Here is an 18,900-nt window from a genome sequence, read left to right as displayed (position 1 = left end):
CTCTCTCTCTTTCTCTCTCTCTCTCTCACACACACACTCTCTCTCACACACACACTCTCTCTCTCACGCTCTCTCACACACACTCTCTCACACTCTCTCTCACACTCTCTCTCTCTTTCTCTCTTTCTCTCCTCTCTCTCACACTCTCTCTCTTTCTCTCTCTCTCTCTCACACACACACTCTCTCTCACACACACACTCTCTCTCTCACGCTCTCTCACACACACTCTCTCACACTCTCTCTCACACACTCTCTCTCTCTCTCTCTCTCTCTCTCTCACACTCTCTCTATCACACACTCTCTCATGTTCTCTCTCTCACACACACTCTCTCACACTCTCTCTCACACACTCTCTCTCACACTCTCTCTCACACCCTCTCTCACTCTCTCTCTCTCTCTCTCTCTCTCTCTCTCTCTCTCTCTATCTCTCCTATATGTGCAGGTGATCAAGTCTGTGCTGTTGTTCCCAGTGATCGAGCGCATGGCCTGTAGTCCTCAGGGCCAGGTCATGACCCCGGTGCTTTGTAGGCTGCGCTATGCTGTCTACCTGCCAGTTTTCCTGCTGTCATTGCTGCCCGAGAAACTGAAGGCTGGCCTGGTTCAGCTGGCCCTGAGGAATGTGTACTCCCTGGACACCACTATGACACCAGCCACTGTCAGCTTGATCAATGTAGACTGTATCGGTAAGTCTTGCCTTCGCTAGCATGTTCTCGCTAAGTGTGATGAATGCCCAAGTTGTCATTGCAACATCAGTCAAAATAGAGGCTTGCCAAGAACGATAAGTTCAAAAATGTTCTTGAAATATGTTCTTTTAAAGTGCCCCAGTCTTGGATATCTGTTTAAGTGGCTTTCATTTATTAGAAAAGGTTCAAGATGTTTGTTCCCTTAGCAAGTTATGTCTGTGACCTTGGTTACTTAGATGGACATTTCTCAGAATAACTGCAGTGATGGAGAGTTGTATTAATTTTTACTAACTGTTATGAATGCTTAAGATATCATCGCAACATCAGTCAAAAACAAGGCTCGCCAAGAAAGAAACATTCAAAAAAATGTTCTCAAGACTCCTTATGAAGTGCCATTGTTTTGAATATCTGTTGTAAATGGACCACGTTTTATTTAATAGCAAAGTTTCAAGTCTTGTTGCAAGATGTGTCTGTAGCCATAGTTACGATGGACTTTCTCCAAAATGTCTGCATTGGTGGAGCATTTTATGAATTCTTTTAGGCTGATGAGGTGCAGTCTAAATTAGGATACAATAGCCTGTCTATCTTCATAAGTGAGGAACAGTAACAATGACACTTTGGCTTTTATTCATAAATAGATACTGATGCAGTAGCCAGCAATTTCATCACTAAAACTGCACCTCCATCAGAACGGTGTTTGGCTCAAACAGATAAACGTCTTTTTCCAGTACTGAGGTATTAATATTCCAGCCCTTTCCAAATTTCCTTCTTTTTAAAGGCATACTCATCTTTTTCTTCCTCTGATAAGAGGCATATTAGCACATTAGAAGTTGATGTTTATGATGGTCCACATAAATGAAATCAGCATTTGAGTGGCAGCCAAGAGAGCAGTGTTTCCCAGTGCATGGAGTAATGTTTTATTTATTAGAACTCTTATCTAATCTCCAGGGCTTTCCGTTTGCAGGGTAATGGTGCAGATGAAGTGTTGTGAGTAGGAGTAATTAAGAGTCCTCTCTTCCACGGGGAGCAGACCTGCATGGCTCTTTCTGTCTCTCTAGGTGAAAGGCAGAGTGTTTTCCCTGTCTGTCCTGGGAGGTGAATGATTGATGCTGTGATGGCTACAGACTCTCTGCCAAAGAGGCCTCAGTAGAGCCTATAGAGCCTGTCTCCCTTCTCTCTCTCCCTCTCCCTACTGAGGCTTAGATCTTCACCCCCAACTGCACTCATAAGCATGCTTTTAATCATTTAGCACTTTCCGCATGTTGTCATTTGGGATTACATTTTTCCCCAACCTTGCTTTTCTTTTTTCAGTTGAACAAAATGTTCAAGATGGTTCAAGCTTTAGTTTCATCCTACTCTTAATTACAAGTTTTGGTATGGGCTCAGTAAATATGAACAATTTTTAAAAAACCTTTTTATGTTTCTTTTAAAAAACACTGTGAGTGCATGGGTGTGTTTTGCATCACTGGCCCTCGAACAGAAAGCTGCTCTCACTCTCTGTCTTGCATTACACACATAATTAATGGTGAGTTCACAGACTTAATTAAGAAAGCATGTTGCGATTAGATGGAGCTTCCTGGGTATTTTTAAGGATTTATTTGTTCGGAAATCCTTTTCCTTGAAATGGAGAATGTTGATGCTCTCATATTAACTGCAAGTGAAACATACATACAGTACATGTCAAGCAGAGATCCATGGTCAGCATGTAATACCGTATATAAACTAATGAGGCAATCTGCCGTGGATGGCCTATAGGGAGACCAGCCATTGAAATTACTCTAATGTGCCCCATCACCACAGAGGTCCAGCCTGCAGGACCATGCCTCAGTTGGCTTTTGTGCTATATTCTGTTCATATTGTCTAAGGAATGACTATTGTCAGTGTTTTCTGTCATGTTTTGTCCTCACATTTTTCCAAAACAGTGAGAGATTTGATATGATAGATGGATATGTTTCTTGCCCTCCCGGTTAACCCTTTTCTGGGGCTGGTAAAGTGGTCAGGACCCTGACTTGGCTCCCTTACGAGAGTGTGAAACCAGAGCACTGCTGCTGGACACTCGTTTCCCCGGCTAGAGCGGAACACAGTTAACATCAGCCTGACCCACAGCCCAATGGCCACGCTCATAAACTTCCTACCTGGCACTTTACTCAGACAAGCTACATGTCCTTTCCTCTCACAGACACCTGTTTATGCAAGCAAAGGCTGGCTAATGTAGTGAAACCATATTAAAGTTGTACATTGTACAGTGGAACTGAATGAAACATGAATTTGCTCTTCCAGTAAGAAATGCTGGCATAAGATTTTCTCTTTATACTCTTTTTTTTTCTGATTTGTTTTGAATCCATTACTAGGCTTAATACCAAAATTTTCAAAGCATCAAGCATAATTAGATTTTTTTTTCTTTTTTTTCAGCTGGAAAGCCTCTGGTTCTTTAGCTTATTCCTCTTAAACTGAAACATCCGTGACTTCTCCCAGTCTCAGATTTGAGTATCTGAGCGTTTATGTTTTAATAAGCCTTCATTGTGCTGTACTCCATCTGTGTTAATTTTAGGTTTCTAGCCACCATTAGGTGGAGCAGAATACTAGAGAAAAGCCCTATGGGGCATGATCTCCATTCTGACTCAGAGGAGGGCATCTGGAAGGTAATTTCACACAGTGGCAGTTACACAACAGGAAACTGGAGCTTCTTCTGTGGAGCCCAGATCCATCGCTCCACAGGATTTAATGAGACTGCAGTGGAGGATGGAAACAAAATGAATTTCGCTTTTGCTCTTACGTGAGCTAAGCTGCAGTTTTTAAGAAAGAAGACAGAAGTGCTCTACATAATTCTCTGCCCAGTATGACTAGCAGGCTGATTACGTTAACTTCATATATAAGTTTCAAGAACATCAACTATCAGTAGTGTTAGTAAAATGTTACAGTACCCAAAAATGTCTTATGTCCCTATTTGGTACTGTATAGAGCCATTAAAAATATTCTGTTTAAACTGAACATTTAAGGTTCTCCATCATGGATTTTATATGATTATATACATATACAATTTAATGTGGGTTTACATACATGCGTGTGTATGTATGTGTGTGTGCATACATGTAATATTTATGCAGTCTTTGGCTTTACTCAAGGAGAGAAGTGGCTTTACTCAACGTTTTTAAGAAAAGCTTTTGCACATTGGAAACTGAATATAAGCTGCTCACCTTAACAAGAGTTCTGGGACGTAAGTTTTGTTAAAGATGAAACCTCTCAGTTGAAGTACATTGGACAAATGCCCGAGGGCACTGAAATGATCAAACCGAAAGTGGCACAGAGGCTGAAATATGTTAGCTGTTTTGAGGTAACTCTAGAATGTCATATCAAAGTTGACAGCACAAATTCCTGATTTTACACACTGTGGATTGTTTTGTCCTATTCAGCGATATTGCGGTTTTGTCTCCTTATGACCTTGTGTCCGTAGGCAAGGCTATATTGAGATCTCAGAAGTATCCACTTTGCTAGCTCTGAGGAAGGCTCTAAAATTCCTCCAGTGGTCTTGGCTGCACATCTTCATGCAGCGGTACCATCATTTCCCCATATAAAACACTCTTATTCTGTATTTTTTAATGTGACAGATGAGCTGATTTTGTAATGGCTGTACCCTTGTGGTTCTTCATGGTGAATGAATCATTATATTTACCATCAGACACATTGCTAATACCCTGTTGCTATGTTTTGCAATCTGGCCTCTCTGATTGCTTGAGTACAGGTGTCATTTGTCATGGAGAAAAAGCCATAAGCTTCAAAGAAGTGCAGCCGTAGCAGTTTCAAACCAGCTTTCAGCTACAATTAAAAGTGACGATGGATGAGTCTCTTAAATTTCAAGTCATAAAAGATGTGTTTATTTCTGTTATTTCATGGAATTGCCTCCCTCTAAACAGCAGTATGACTCTGTATGAGGTACTATATAGCTTGCCCACCCACGTTAAATTGTGTCTGGCTGGAGAAAAATTTGCAACTTTTTGCACTGTTTTGTGGCTTCTTGTTGCAACATATGGTTTTGAACTGGAAAGAGGAAAAGAAGAACTGTTTCAAGTACTTTCTTTTTCTTCAGTGGAAGCAATATAAAGAGGAACATATTGAAACTGGCAGAGAGGCAGTTGTCTCAAATTTTGTGCTAGTTTTTTGTCGTTTCTTTGTGCTAATTTCATCAACCTCTTATGTTCAAAAAATGGCAAGTTAGAATAGCTAAAAAAAATCAGATTTTAGACAAACTACTTTGAGTGAGACTTGTATTTTGAGCGTTTTCTGTCTGTTTGATTTGGAGTATCATTTTACAGGACATACTTTAGAGAATAATGTCTCTTCAAGCTGATTGATCAGCTTTAGTTTAATATCAGATTAGGGGATGTTGAGGGTCCCACTGCGCCTGTTTTGTCACTTCTCGGAAGTCGTAGGTGACTTCAGTAGATAAGTCAGCGTGTGCGTGTTTGTGCGTCTCCTCCGTCTTTTGTGTCTGATGTTAACTGGGTGCATGTGTGTGAACATGTAAATTGGGCTTGAATGCTGTGTCCTGCCAAACACCCACCCCAGACACCCCCCTGGAGATAAGTGAGATAGAGCAGGGGATGTCTCGCACATCACTGCCCCAAGACTGGCACACTCAGCTCCCTCACACCATCTGCTCTCTTCTCTTCTCTTCTCTTCTCTTCTCTTCTCTTCTCTTCTCTTCTCTTCTCTTCTCTTCTCTTCTCTTCTCTTCTCTTCTCTTCTCTTCTCTTCTCTTCTCTTCTCTTCCTAGTCTGTGTGTGTCCATTTTTGGTCTCAGTTCTCACACTCTGAATCTGTTATTGCTTTTAATTCAAAATCTTTTCTTGACAGTATGTAAATAGGCTGACCATGACGTATATATTGCTGTTGTCGGAAAAAAGCCTTGCATCTCCAAAATGACCGCTTTACAGGAAAAGGAAAAAATATTTTACCTTTAATGTAAGTCAGTGTAACCACTTTTTCCAAGTCATTTTGGACCATTTCTTTTGGTCCATTCATCATGAAATTTGCGCTAATGTAAAGAGCAATAGGCATTTTCAAACTTACACAAATCTTCGATCAGCTAGCTAGAAATACATCAGATTTATGAAGCACAAATTATTCTTTTTTTTTCTTTTTTTGAAGAGGTACTTCTAGGAAATCAAAGGAAAGCACAATGAAATAACAGCGTCAAAAAGACGCTACTGAGAAAAGAAAGCGAAAAAAGCTGCTGCTGTTCTCAGAACAGTGAAATGACCACCCCAGGTTCCAGTCCTCAACAACACGGAATGTATTTGGAACTGCTTGGATTGTGAGACACAGAAAATGCAACCAACTTCTATTATAATGGAAAGAGGCAATGTAGATACACTAAATACTAAATATTATGTACTTGTATAAAATTTTATATTTAGTTGGGGCTTTTGTTTTTTGTTTTTGCCCTGATGCTAAAAAATGAGTAACTTGCACTTAACATCTCTTTGGCTTGGAAACTGAGCGGATGATTTGGCAGGTTATTCCGTAATAGCTAAGATAATAATATAGTAAATAACAAAACAATAAATGATTGCTGCAGGTGTAGTTCCAAGCGTTGCAACAACCGCCAGTCTCTAAAGCTACAGGACTGCTACTCTCTCCTAGAGACATCCAAAGATTATTTGGACTTTCTAACCTGTCTGAACATTTATTTAATCTTCAACCTGGCAGTATTTCTTTCTAAGAAAACCTAATGCAAAACAAGGTCAGCAAGCTAACTCTGCAGTCGTCTTAGACAGCAGGGTTTAGTCATTCCACTCATTTTAGCTTTAATGTTATTCCACATCCAAGTTTGCCTTGTTTCAGTGTAATAAGACTGGATGTCTAAAGGCTCTGTGTTTGGTTGTTTATCCAGTGCAGTATTTTCCTCATTCTCAGTACATGTCTTTAAAAGTAGTGAGGTGAGGATTTGCTTATGCTGAAAGTAAGCAGATAACTGCTCATTAACTGCCTGTCAAACAGCAGCCAACCTAAATACCTTAAGAAGCTTTGAAATAACTGTGATGTTTGGAATGAAGGAGACTTCCTTGTTTTGCCATGTGCCCCACTAAGAAATAGCAAACAGTTATTTAAAATATGGTTTGAATGCTTTTTTGAGGGCAAGGGAAGTATTTCTGAGGTATTAAAGAATATTTTGAACCATATTTGTACCCTGTTAATAGCATTTACAGTCTCCGTACTTACTTGACCCTTCGAAATCACACATAACAGCATATTAGAATTTTATCTGAATTCATTTTCACAAGTAGTTATGCTTAGAGTTATTTGTAACTGAAACAATCAGATAAATTCTGTCAAAAGTGCAGGTCCTAAACACTTGATTGATACAAATGATTTTTGATGGAAAGTTAATGTATTGTGTTCAGTCTTGTTTTGAGAAAAAACATGCTTTACATTTTGCAATTTTTATTTTTAATAGTTTATTAAAACATTAAAACAAACAGAAAAACAGACTTGAATCTGTTTATATAAAATGTAAGTTGAATGTAACTATAATTGTAAATATAGTTTTTTGTAATTAAGTCAATAAATAATTGCAATTAATAATGTAATTGTATAATTGCATCATTATGTGTGGCATGGCAAAACACCACTGATAACTGCAGGGCTAAACTCAAGTATATTAACAGGTATGGGCAATAAATTGGTCATTATTAAAATTTCATCTACGTATTGGACAGTTTCAATTATTGGCACCACACACCAGTTTGTGCAAATGGTTTGGACTTTTGAAACAATCAGTGCTTTAGTAATGATCAGGGGTACAGCTGGGTTTTTCAGCATATGAGTGCAAGTCAAATACACTTGATAAAGCCTACAGTAACTAATTAAGTATGAACGTAAATGTAATATTGATATTAGCATTTATTTTAGTTATAGTATTTATTTATTTATTTATTTATTTATTATGTTCTAAAATAACGTATTTATTTTAGTTACATTAAACTGCCATGCAGTTACTACTGTTGCTGGCTGTGTAAAAGCAAAAGAAAAGGCCTACAATTTTAGCCAAGGAACAAAAAAAAAGCTTTAATAGGGTAATAGTGAGTAGATAGCATATTTTTAAAGGAGTTTGTTGCCTTGAATGACCAGCAGCTCTGTTGTTGATGAACGTTGTTGAGTTGCTTACGTGCTGAGAATTTTTTTTATTTGTCAGCTCAGTTTTGTCCTGTTGAAAGCTGATTGTATCAATTATAACAATGCATTTTCATTATTGCATTGTAGTTACAAGTATGAATAAAAAAGCAAATTAAAAAATGAATTTTCATTTCCATGCATCAGTTTTCACGAAATGCTAGCTATTTCCCATTTTCTCATTCTCAGTTTATGATTGTTCATCAGTCGCAATCTGATTTGCAGTTGAAAATGCGCTGCAGTACTGCAGAAATAGCTAATTTAGCCTACTGAGAGCAGTGGAATGAAATATAAGGTTTGCATTGTATTAGATTACAACACTTTGTTGTAGTCCTAGTTAATGTTTTGGGGGCTTTGATCAAACTTCTAGGCCTTTTTTCTCTTCTGACTGAAAAATGATCGATGGAAAATGGCCTGTTGCTGTTTATAACACAATTATTCAATGTAAAATATAGCTATATATTACATTTTATAAAATAATAATGCTTTTCTTTAGAGGCTTGTCAAAATAGTTAGTTAAAATCCCAGAGTTATTACATACTAAGGCTTATAATTGATTAACTACAGGGATTTCAGTGCAAACTGGTTAAGCTATTCTAGGTTATAGAAATGTATAATAAAACTGTGGGCATATAAAAGCTTATGGGTGCACGGAACCCACAACACTCATTTAAGTTCTGTTATAGTTATATATACCTGTTTAGCAAAACACACAAAACACTGTTGCATTAATGTGTTTGCAAATGAACATTTGTGAATTGTCAAAAATAACTGATACAATCTTCATGGACATTTAGCAGCAGCGCTTGTATTATATTAAGTAATTCAGCTGTTCTTGTCTTCCATAAATCACTTATTGTATGTTTGCGTCAAACTCCAACTCCATCCCAGCGCTGCCCAATGCTTAACTAGACTCTCAGACATTAGCACCATTTCATTTATAATTAACAGCATACTGACATGTTACAACTATTCACTTACATAAGCATTGTGGACTGAATGATTGTTTATCTTGCTTGTCTTTTGTTGTTGGGTTAAATAGAAAGTATGCGTCTGAACTGTGTCTTGAGTCCTGTGAGTGTATTGTTCACAGCTGAGGCTGATAGTGCTCAGATGATGATTAATATTTGGGGGAAGAAGTGCGGATGTGTGATCAGACCCTTGCTTCGTCTTTGCTGATCACACCCTGCAAGTAATACGAGGAGCTTGTTGAGTTGCACTCTCTCACTCACACACTCACACACACACATACACCCCCCCCCCCCCCCCCACACACACACATTTTTGCCCATATGCTCCAGTATACAGCATTGTGCGAAGGCTTTAACCCACTTGACTCACTAATTATATGTGCAAATATATATCCAAGCAGTAAGCCTTCATTTTCTCTTAAAGACACTAAGAATCAATCCCAAATAAATATTAACACAATAAATTATGATTATGTCAGTGTGTTAGCTTAACCATTTCCAGACCTCTCCTCAAGGAGGCCTAACATTTACCATTTCCATCAAGTACCCGTTTCATCAAAACATTCTTTCATCAAATTAAAGCAGTGTGCTGGCGATAGAATTGAACAAATTTGTGACCGGCGCTGCATTAAAGAGAAGATGTACTAAATTGTTGAAAAGATGAAAAGAAATTCTTTATTGTTTTTATCAGAGCTGTCATGATCATTGATTACAAGCTTTGACTATATTTTAGCTTCTCAATGAATCAGCAGTGAACAGTTTGCATCATCATAATGCACATTTTAAATTCTCCTCCATTACAGTGAGAAACAGCCTAGCGGACAAATCCGTTTAAGTGCATTTTCTTTGCCACATTATGTTTTATATCACTATTGTCATAAGAAAACCTCATATCTCCAAAATGTCAACTTCACAGGAGAAGGAAAAACTTACTTTACTTTCAGTGTAAGTCAGTGGAACCAGAGTATTTTTGGTCTGTTTATCATGAAATTTATGTACAATGTAAAGGGTAACAGGCATTTTCAAATTATGTCACAAATGGAGATATGAGGTTTCCTTTGTGTATTATTTGTGCAGATCATTCAGTATCTGGTTGGGCTAATCAAGCTGTCATTAGATTAAATCAGGTGTGCTGCTGATAGAATTTATCTGTTAAGTGGCTGGGGGCATCAAGGAGAAAGCAAGACACCAGATCTGTGTTCTTCTGGTCAGTTCACAAGATATCAACTACTTTGTTGAAATGTTAAGGAGAAATGTTACTTTTTACTGTATTTATATTTATTTGTGTTTATTATAACGGTGAGTTGACAAAAACAAATGCACAGTTTGTGCTGAAATAAATGAATTTAAATAATTTCCTCATCCAAAATTATTTTTTAATTTAAATCATTTGCTTGTTTTAAAAAATGGATTGAAAGAATTTGCTTATTTATGGATTGAAATAATCAGGTTTTATTGGGAAAAACACTTAGTGCTGAAATGGATTTAAATAATTGGCTAAATACTTTGATGTAGATTGTGTATATAGTCGTATGCAATAGTTGAAATACTCCCAATATACTACATGTTTTGTCAATAATACATTCTCTACAGGGAACATAAATTGTTATGCCGTAGGTTTTGCACTGGCCATATTTTATGTTTTATTTTTTTCCAAAAAGGTAACATCAGCAAACTGAAGTTAGCAATTGTGCATTGAAATGTGCAGAAGTGTGTTCTGTATAGAGGATGTGTAACTTATTTTCACTTAGAAAGTCATAAATTTGACCAAGTATTACTAGTTGACTCTAATCATAAGTATTGAGTATGGTTTTGTTGTTCTTTTTAGTCTGTTTTTGTTGTTCAACTTTTTTTTTTTTTTAAATTGAGTACTCGATTAAATATCAAAATAATGGGTGTATTACTTGATTACTAGTATAATAAATAGCGAGAGCCCTAGTATACATGTTTTTTTGTGTGTTTTTATCAGCCAGATAAAATAGTTTTAAGCGATTTTTCTCATGTGCTCAGACTTCAGTACTGTATACGCATATACTCACACCCTTCCCCACGAAAGGAAAGTCCCGACAATACAGGATATGAACGCCCCTCTCATCCATACGTTTGGCCCAGGAAAGTCTCGCACAAGCAACAGGATCGCTCTCACTGAACACTTTCCAGGGTCATCATGTCAGGCGGTGTGTATTAGCTCATGAATTGCATGTGTGTGTGTGTGTGTGTGAGAGTGTGAGAATACCCTGTAATGTATTAGGCCTTCTGAGGGAGGAGGAGGAGGAGGACAAAATGGCAGCCACAGTACATTTTCATGTAAGCACAAAAAACCCAATGTACCTCAACTAATGGTTTTAATAAAATGTCCTCGCTAGCGAAATCCTCTAATGGAATGTAAGATCAAAGGCATTAGGTTACTGTGTCTCCAGAGAGGACTTTTCATATTTCCTCTCTGCCGTCTCCTCCTGCACAGATTTGCACTGATAATTTGTCATAAATGATCACCTTTGAAAGGCCTGCTGCCCTTTGTGTAAAGGGAGGGAGAGAGTGTATATCTGTCCCATTTCAAGCTGCAGCTTGTTTCCGTGAATAACGTGTTCACAATGAAAGGGAACAGATGTATTCCTCACCATCAGATTGGGAAAGTCTTGTTTATCTGCATATTGGGATTGGGAAGGCTGTGTTTTTGAATGTGGGGTGGGGAGGAGTTAATGATGATGCTAAGTTGTTTTGTAAATGTTTATAAACTGTCATTTGAGCTACCTTGTTTTTTTCATTCACACACTCTCTCCTATTTCATCATTTCTCAGCTAACGCTATGTACATGGGAAGTCAAGAAATGAGCCTGGTTCTAGAACGAGATAACTCAACCATCCGCCAGCACCTCAACAAGGTACCTGTTCAGCAGCATTTTAGCAACTACACAAAGCAGTGCAAACAAAATTCGTTCAACAGTTTACTCAAAGAAAGTTGTTGGTATCTTGTCATTTTCTTTTAAAGCTGCAAAACTGAAAGAGTTAATATAAACAACTAACAAAGCGCTACCTTAACATATAACTACACATGTTATTGTGCAGTGAGCTCTCAAATCTTTCACAATAAATCTACTCTTACTGTGGAAGACACTTTTGTACTGGTTACACCTGGGCTATGTCTGAAATGCTATCATGTATGTGCAGTCTGTACATCACTGCATGAGATGAATGTATACCAGCATGCGTTGCAAGTCCCTTGTTACTGTGCAATAGACAAAGGAACATTAGCTAAAAGATTATTAGTTTGTAACCAAGTCTTCTCAGACTCTTATGATGTAGCTCTGTACAGTTAAAACAACGATGTTAACTGGTTTACTACTTACTACGCAAAGCAAAAGACACAAGACAAATCGCGCTGTCTGACTGTCCCTCGCTCGGTCTCAGGTAGTGAGCCAATTGCAATCTTGTTATGAGTATACACATCTGCTGACAACTTGCTAAAGCTTTGGTGCTGAATTGCACCACTAAAAGGGGATTGTGCCCCTCTAAAATCCACCCACAAATTCCACTAGTCCGTGCTCTTTGGCGCTCATCTGGAGTGCTATCAATAACACAAGCAGCACATGCTAGTTAGTGAAACACTATCGTTCGCTAAAGGAAGCTAAATCTCTGTTTTCTTTCTAATTCTCTCCTCTCAGTTTAAACCGGGTGGTCCTAAACTAGGGTAATGCCTTCATCAGCATTCCCCTTACCAATCACAAGGCTCTTGCCCCGCCCACACATTGCTATTTCCGAGAGCTAACCCAGCATAACCAATGTCTAGCAAACTAGACCACCTGTCTGTAGCTGCCTGTTGCTCATTCACATATTTATCCGTACACAGTTAGTTTGTCTGTTCCTTCGTTTGCGCATTTCTTCATCTGTCCATCTGTCTGAATGTCACTTCTCGCTGCTTGTCTGTCCGCATGTCTTTCCATCCCTGACTTTCTTCATCCAAGGCTTACCTTAACATAGTTGGATAATGATTTTAGTTCTGCAGGAGGGCTGGAGCAGGCTAGGAGTGTTGTACTGATGATTGCTCTGATCGATGTTTTTAATCCGTGTTCTGTCATATTTATATGTTAGATTTTTGATGGAGCTTTGCTGGATGTTTAATATAACAATCAAGGTTAGGATCACACATTTTGTTCCCTGGGACTTTTCATCTATGCTATCTTAGGCTATGGCCATGGGCTAAAGACCCCAGGACTGGCTTATTGTCCATCATAAAATGATGACAAGCACATCATCACCCTCTACTTTGAGCTGTGCCTGTGCTACGTTGGATTGGTTTAGAAATTTCACATTCAGTTTTTCTCACCCTTATAAGTCCACATTCTTACCCAAATTTAGGCCAAAAATGTTCATGCTTGTACCCAGAAGTGCTTGTTGCAAGATCACATCAGGCCTCAAGAGACTATACACTGCCTTGCTTAGAAGACATAGCCTAAAGACAACACTGGATAGTCACAGCAGAGGTATGCTTCTGCCCTGGACAGCCCTCAGACTTTTCAGGGCAGTGTGCTATGTAGTGCCACAGTGCTAAATTAGATCAGAGGAAAACTTTACAATTTCATACTTTACTAAATGCATAGAAGACGTCAGTTAATCTTAAAGAAGCCAGCCTTCACTGAAGATGCTAGCAGAAGGTTTTTTGCTGAGAGCAGCTCAAAGGATACAAAACCAGAGCAAAAACCCAGCATGCAGAGCCCTACACTCTCGGGGGGCATTGAAAAAAAACACAAAATGTTTCTCTGTGTGTGTGTGTGTGTGTGTGTGTGTTAGTTCATTCAATGCATCGCTCTGACGCTAACCAGAGGCTGCATGCATGCAGAGTGGTGGGATGTGGCTGGCTGGGATGTCGATGACTGGTGGACTTTATCTGTCATCAGTTAAAAAGGTGATATCATCACCGCACTCACTCTGCTTCTCATATGCATCACATACCTTAACCTTAAGTGTCACGAGACATACAGCACCATCCGGCTCCACTTTGCTGAAAAGACACAGCCTAAAGACAATACCGGATAGTCACAGCAGAGACACACTTAGTGATAGCTGGGTAAAAAAAGTTAACATCATTTTGTACTCAACTAGTCAAGACGTTTGGTGTGCAGAGTTGGTATTTTTTGTTCTGGGGCTATGAAGCAAAAGTGGATCACAAATAATGGAAGCTCATATCTTACCAATTGGCACCATGAAAGCTGCACGACTATTTTCAAGTACTTAAAATGTATGCTAGGGGGCAGTGTCCAAACCGCGGTATACAGAAAACAAAGGAAAGTCATGTGTTTCTCCTATCTCTCTGTAAATTAATTGTATTTTGAGGATGCAAAAATCAATAAAAATGTGTATATTTGTAACATTGTACCTTTTCTGCCAGCCACTTCTCTCCATTTGATTTTGTACCAGTTTCAGTCTGGGCTTGGTATTGCTTCCCAACACAACCAGATAGCCAATCAGTCTAGTGCAGAATCACACAACGCATAATTGAGATTTTGGCAGTGTGCCCACTGACACATCAGCCTCAAATAATCACACTTGCCTCAAACCATGCGAAATTGAGTTAATTGATCTTAATTAGACTTGCTTACATGGTTTCTGACGCTGTATGACATTCTGTTATTTATAAAGGTAAAAATAAAACAAATGTAGGAACCTCTTGCATGCTGAATTTTGTCTGTACTTTTGTTCTTGTTTGTTATTATTTCTTCAGGGAAACATCCATCTTAAGTAGAGTTTAAAGTGTTTTCAGTGAAAGTTAGAACATTGCGTCTTGCCCAATGTTTGTCTGACATTGCATGACAAAGGCAACTATCTCCTTTGTTCTGTAGCTCCAGCCCAGTGTGCGTGCGTCCCTGTTTTACTTTAATGTGCTTTGTTGTAGTCTGGGTGGTTGGAACTACCAATGGCTCGCTTGCCAGTAACCTCGCCAGAGTAATTCTTTTTAAAAGAACAAGAGGTGAAGACAGGAGGTCGTATGTTTGAAACCCCTTTTCAGTCTTTAACTACATGCATCTGACATGTAGAATCATGCCGAGCAAATTTGATCTTTCTATTGTGTACAGCAATAGACAGCTTTACAATAAATAGCCTTCAGCAGTCAGTAGGGGAGGTTTTTCCTTGTCTCCTAAACGCTATAGGCGCTGTGTGGCCACCCGACTGTGGGAAATGCTCATCATGTTTCTGTGAGGACAGCATCACATTTTTATTGTCAATCTTTCCTGTATTTCATAATAACTTAATAAATAGTGATTGTTTTGCACTTGCAGTTTCCAGAAAGAGCTCAGTCTGGATTTGCCATGTTTTTGTGTGTGGGCTTTACCACCACTGAGGCCGCCTGCCTTTTTTCTTTTTTTCTTTTTTTTGTTTATAGCATGTTGGGTTTTGATGATAATACAATATGTCTCATCAGCTCAGTTCAATCAGCTCATACCCCACCAAAGGCCTTTATTAACAGCGGCACAAAAACAAAATAAAAAATAAAAAAAACAGCCACACTGTAAAAGATGCTGGGATGGTTTGGTATCCTGCCCAGGGAAATGAAGACGCTTGCAGTTATTTACTTCTGTTGGGGTTTTGGCATTGTAAAACTGCAGCTTAGGTAGCTTAGATTTGACAGCTGAGTTAATGTGCTATGACTGTCTCTCTACTAAGCTTGGATGTACAGTCTGAAATGCTCAGTTTGGTGTTACCTTGTTTTGGCAGAACAGGATGCATCACTGTTTTAACCTCTTAAAACAGAAAGGCTCATGTAGGCCCAAACTTCAGTGTCCCACTTTCATAACTACCTAGACAGCTTGGATATTAGTGCGTAATTACTGAATAATTCATAGCAGTTATCGAATATTAAGACTAAGACTAGTAACTGAATAATAAACCTATATTTCAAGGGGTTAAAGGAGGGTAGAATATGAAATTGTTCAGTGCTGTGGCCTTCCACTGAAGGGGCTAAAATGCTTTCAAATGCATTTAACTATTTAAGATTTTTTACACAAGAGGAAAATAAATAGTGTTTCAGCCCAGTGTCTATTTCATGATATGTCTAGCGGTTAGGTTTTGTTGACAAACAAAAAGATGAACTATTTAAAAAGAACATTAATTTCACTGACCATTGTTTCTTTACCTAGGCTGTTGTTCTAGCCAGTTTGAAGTGTAGCAATTAACCCTGTTTCTTTTTAACAAATCAAGTAGTAAGGCTTCCAAGTAAGGGTGTACTTTTAAAAGAATTTCTCAGACATTAACTGGCCACGCATAAACACAGCGAGTAGTTAAAAAATGTTATTTTGAGGTGGGAATGACATCAAGACATACCTCTATATATTTCTTACACAATGCTAAAACTAGCTATAGGTTCAGCTACAGGTTCTGAATCCAAATTGTCACAGGTATGACAGGTACAGGTTTTTTTTTTTTTTAGTTTTTTTCATTTATTTTAATTATTATAACTGTAAACAATACATGATGAATATACCAATAAAAATGATTTAAAATTAGTTTAAAGATGAAAAACATTGTTACATGAGCTTGTATCAAAAGTGAAGGTTTTTTTTTTCTTTGTCTTTAAAAGTTCTGATTATGGAGATACAAGGTTGACAACAACAGAAATACTGTAGCTATAAAAGTAGCTCTAGTTTCTCCCTCAGCTATGGCTTATAAAGGGGTTAAGGTTTAGAAATCTTGCATATAGAGTGAGCTAAATACATATTTGTGAGCTAAAATACTGTTTTTTGTTTGTTTTTACTTCCTTCGTCTGCTTATTTTTTACTATGGTGCTACAGACCACTGGTGTCCTGTGCAGTATTACTGTGATATGCGAAGAGACTTTCCAGAAGGAGACATCCGTCTGTGTGAGAGTTGCCTCCGCCATGCTTTTGTCCTGGATGCCGGGGAAGAGATGGCCAACATGACCACAGAGTGGATCCGTGATGACCTCAGGAGACTAAAGCAATAAAAGGGCCAACATTAGGGATTACACTGACCTACACCGGCTCTACATTCCAGTTTACAGGAACCTTTACCAGATACACCTTAAGAGCTTTTTGAAGGCCTTTATGTGGGCACTGTAATCTATTTGTTGGAACAGTGGAAAACATTTTATTTTGATACATGACAAGCAATCAACAGCCACTTATTCTGTTATTTTATGCCATTACAGTATTGTAAGCTGAGCCTTTGACTTGGCAGAAGATTGCAATTATGACCAAAAGCCGGACCATTTTTGGACGTGTTTATGTAAAAGCCACAATCAGGGAGTTATTAAACCGTTTCAGTTTGCATCAAATGCATCATAAATTCCTACCGATTCTCAGAAGAAAAACTACCAAATACAGCTACTCTCTCTTCCAAACATCAGAGCTAAGGACCCTGTTATTTTTGTACTTATACAAGAATAATTAAAGAGTTTATAGTTTTTAAATGTGGCTCTTATGTCACTGCCTGATTTTTTGGATAACTTACTGGTGAGCTTTAGCATGGAACAAGCTCTTTAAACTCTTTCAAACAATTTCAGTGGCTGGGCTGTCACTTCACTGTTATACAACCCCTAATTTTGTCTTTAAAGTGGAATTCCACAGATTAAAAAAAAATCTGCTGTTGTAGACCAAACTACTTATCTCAAAGCTATCACAAAAATTCAGGTGATGTATTCAGGTTTCATATCACTGCTGTTGGAACAAAACTAATTTTTGTATTTACTTTCAATGTAAATCAATGGAGGCAGACTTTTTTCAATGTGATTTTGGATTTCTTTTTGTCCATTCATCATGAAATTTACTCACTATGTTAAGGGCAACAAGGACTTTCAAATTATGTCAAAAACTGAAAAAAATGGAGATACAAGCTTTTCTTTCGACAGCAGCGATGTAAAACCATTCTGTGATGTAGCCTTTAGGTGCATTCATGGCTTCAGACATATGATCCCTGACACCTCTGTGAACAATTGCATTTTCTCTAATTGCAGCATTTTACATCAAACCACTCTGAATGACTTTGTTTTTATCTTTAATATTTAATTATGCTGATTTTTTTTTTTAAAGGCAACCATGTTTTTGCACCTTTCTGATGTTTCAAGATCAAACTTTCACTCACCTAAAAAACTGATCAATGGATAGAAAAAGGGCCTAAAAAGTTTTCCTAGTCAATAATGACCATTACAATAAACCATAAAATACCATTCGGCTGTATGGATTTATTAATATGTGTACATTCATGTAGATGTTGTTATTAATGTGTAATTTATAATAATTAAATCAATATTCAAATATATGAAATGTATTTACATTTGTTGTGAAAAATATTAAAGTACTGCTAAGATATTCTCAGGAAAAGGTTGGCATCATCTAAAAAAAAAAAGCAACATGGAAATTCTTTAAAATATAGATTTATATTCCAAAATTGTCTCAATTATGACTTTTTATTTAAGGGACCACTTCAGGTTTTGGAATTTCATATGTTTTCAATTTCATATGAAAACTTAAACCCTAAAAGCATCTTAAATGGGTTTTGATTTGTTCTCTGTCTGAAATGGCATTTTGTCGTAACAGCAAGAAACCAGAATAAATGTATACTGGCAGAAGTCAAATATGGTGGGCCCTGTGACAGCAGCAGCGACCTGGTACCTTCAGGAACTGCAGAATTATGAATTTTCATGGCTTCCGGGCATGCTTCAAGTTCACTGAACGCACATTCTCTGTGTTGCAGCAGTCAGCATATGAATGGCCCTCAACATCAGGCCTGTCACTCTGAATTGATTGGGTTCATTTCCCAGACAGCGTACAGAGACTATGGAATAGTGTTTTACCTGAAAAGCTGCTATTCTCTTAGACGGAGAATCATGTGGATTTTGTGGGCCCCCACTTGGCTGCAGAACCATGCCAAGAGATTCTTTTATGGTGAGTAGAGGAGCCAAAGAGGGCCCTGTTATAAGGAAAACCTTCCAGAAGGTTCAGAGTCCCCTCTCATGACTTTTTACTGGTTGATCATGCAAGGATCATCCAAGTTTCACTCAAGAACCCACAACAGATGCCCACAACAGTAGATTGTTCGACAGAGCAGTCAATCTTAACA

At 38.0% G+C, this 18,900-nt stretch overlaps 1 pseudogene; it reads left to right on the top strand.

Moving 5' to 3' along the window:
• The window catches only part of LOC119262780, a 43,801-nt pseudogene extending 26,936 nt beyond the window's left edge, over positions 1 to 16,865 (top strand).
• The last annotated feature ends 2,035 nt before the right edge of the window (positions 16,866 to 18,900 follow it).

The sequence above is a fragment of the Pygocentrus nattereri genome, chromosome 29 (assembly GCF_015220715.1).
Source record: "Pygocentrus nattereri isolate fPygNat1 chromosome 29, fPygNat1.pri, whole genome shotgun sequence".
NCBI lineage: Eukaryota > Metazoa > Chordata > Actinopteri > Characiformes > Serrasalmidae > Pygocentrus > Pygocentrus nattereri.
Note: the sequence above shows the minus strand (reverse complement) of the source record. Positions and strands in the feature narration are given on the sequence as shown.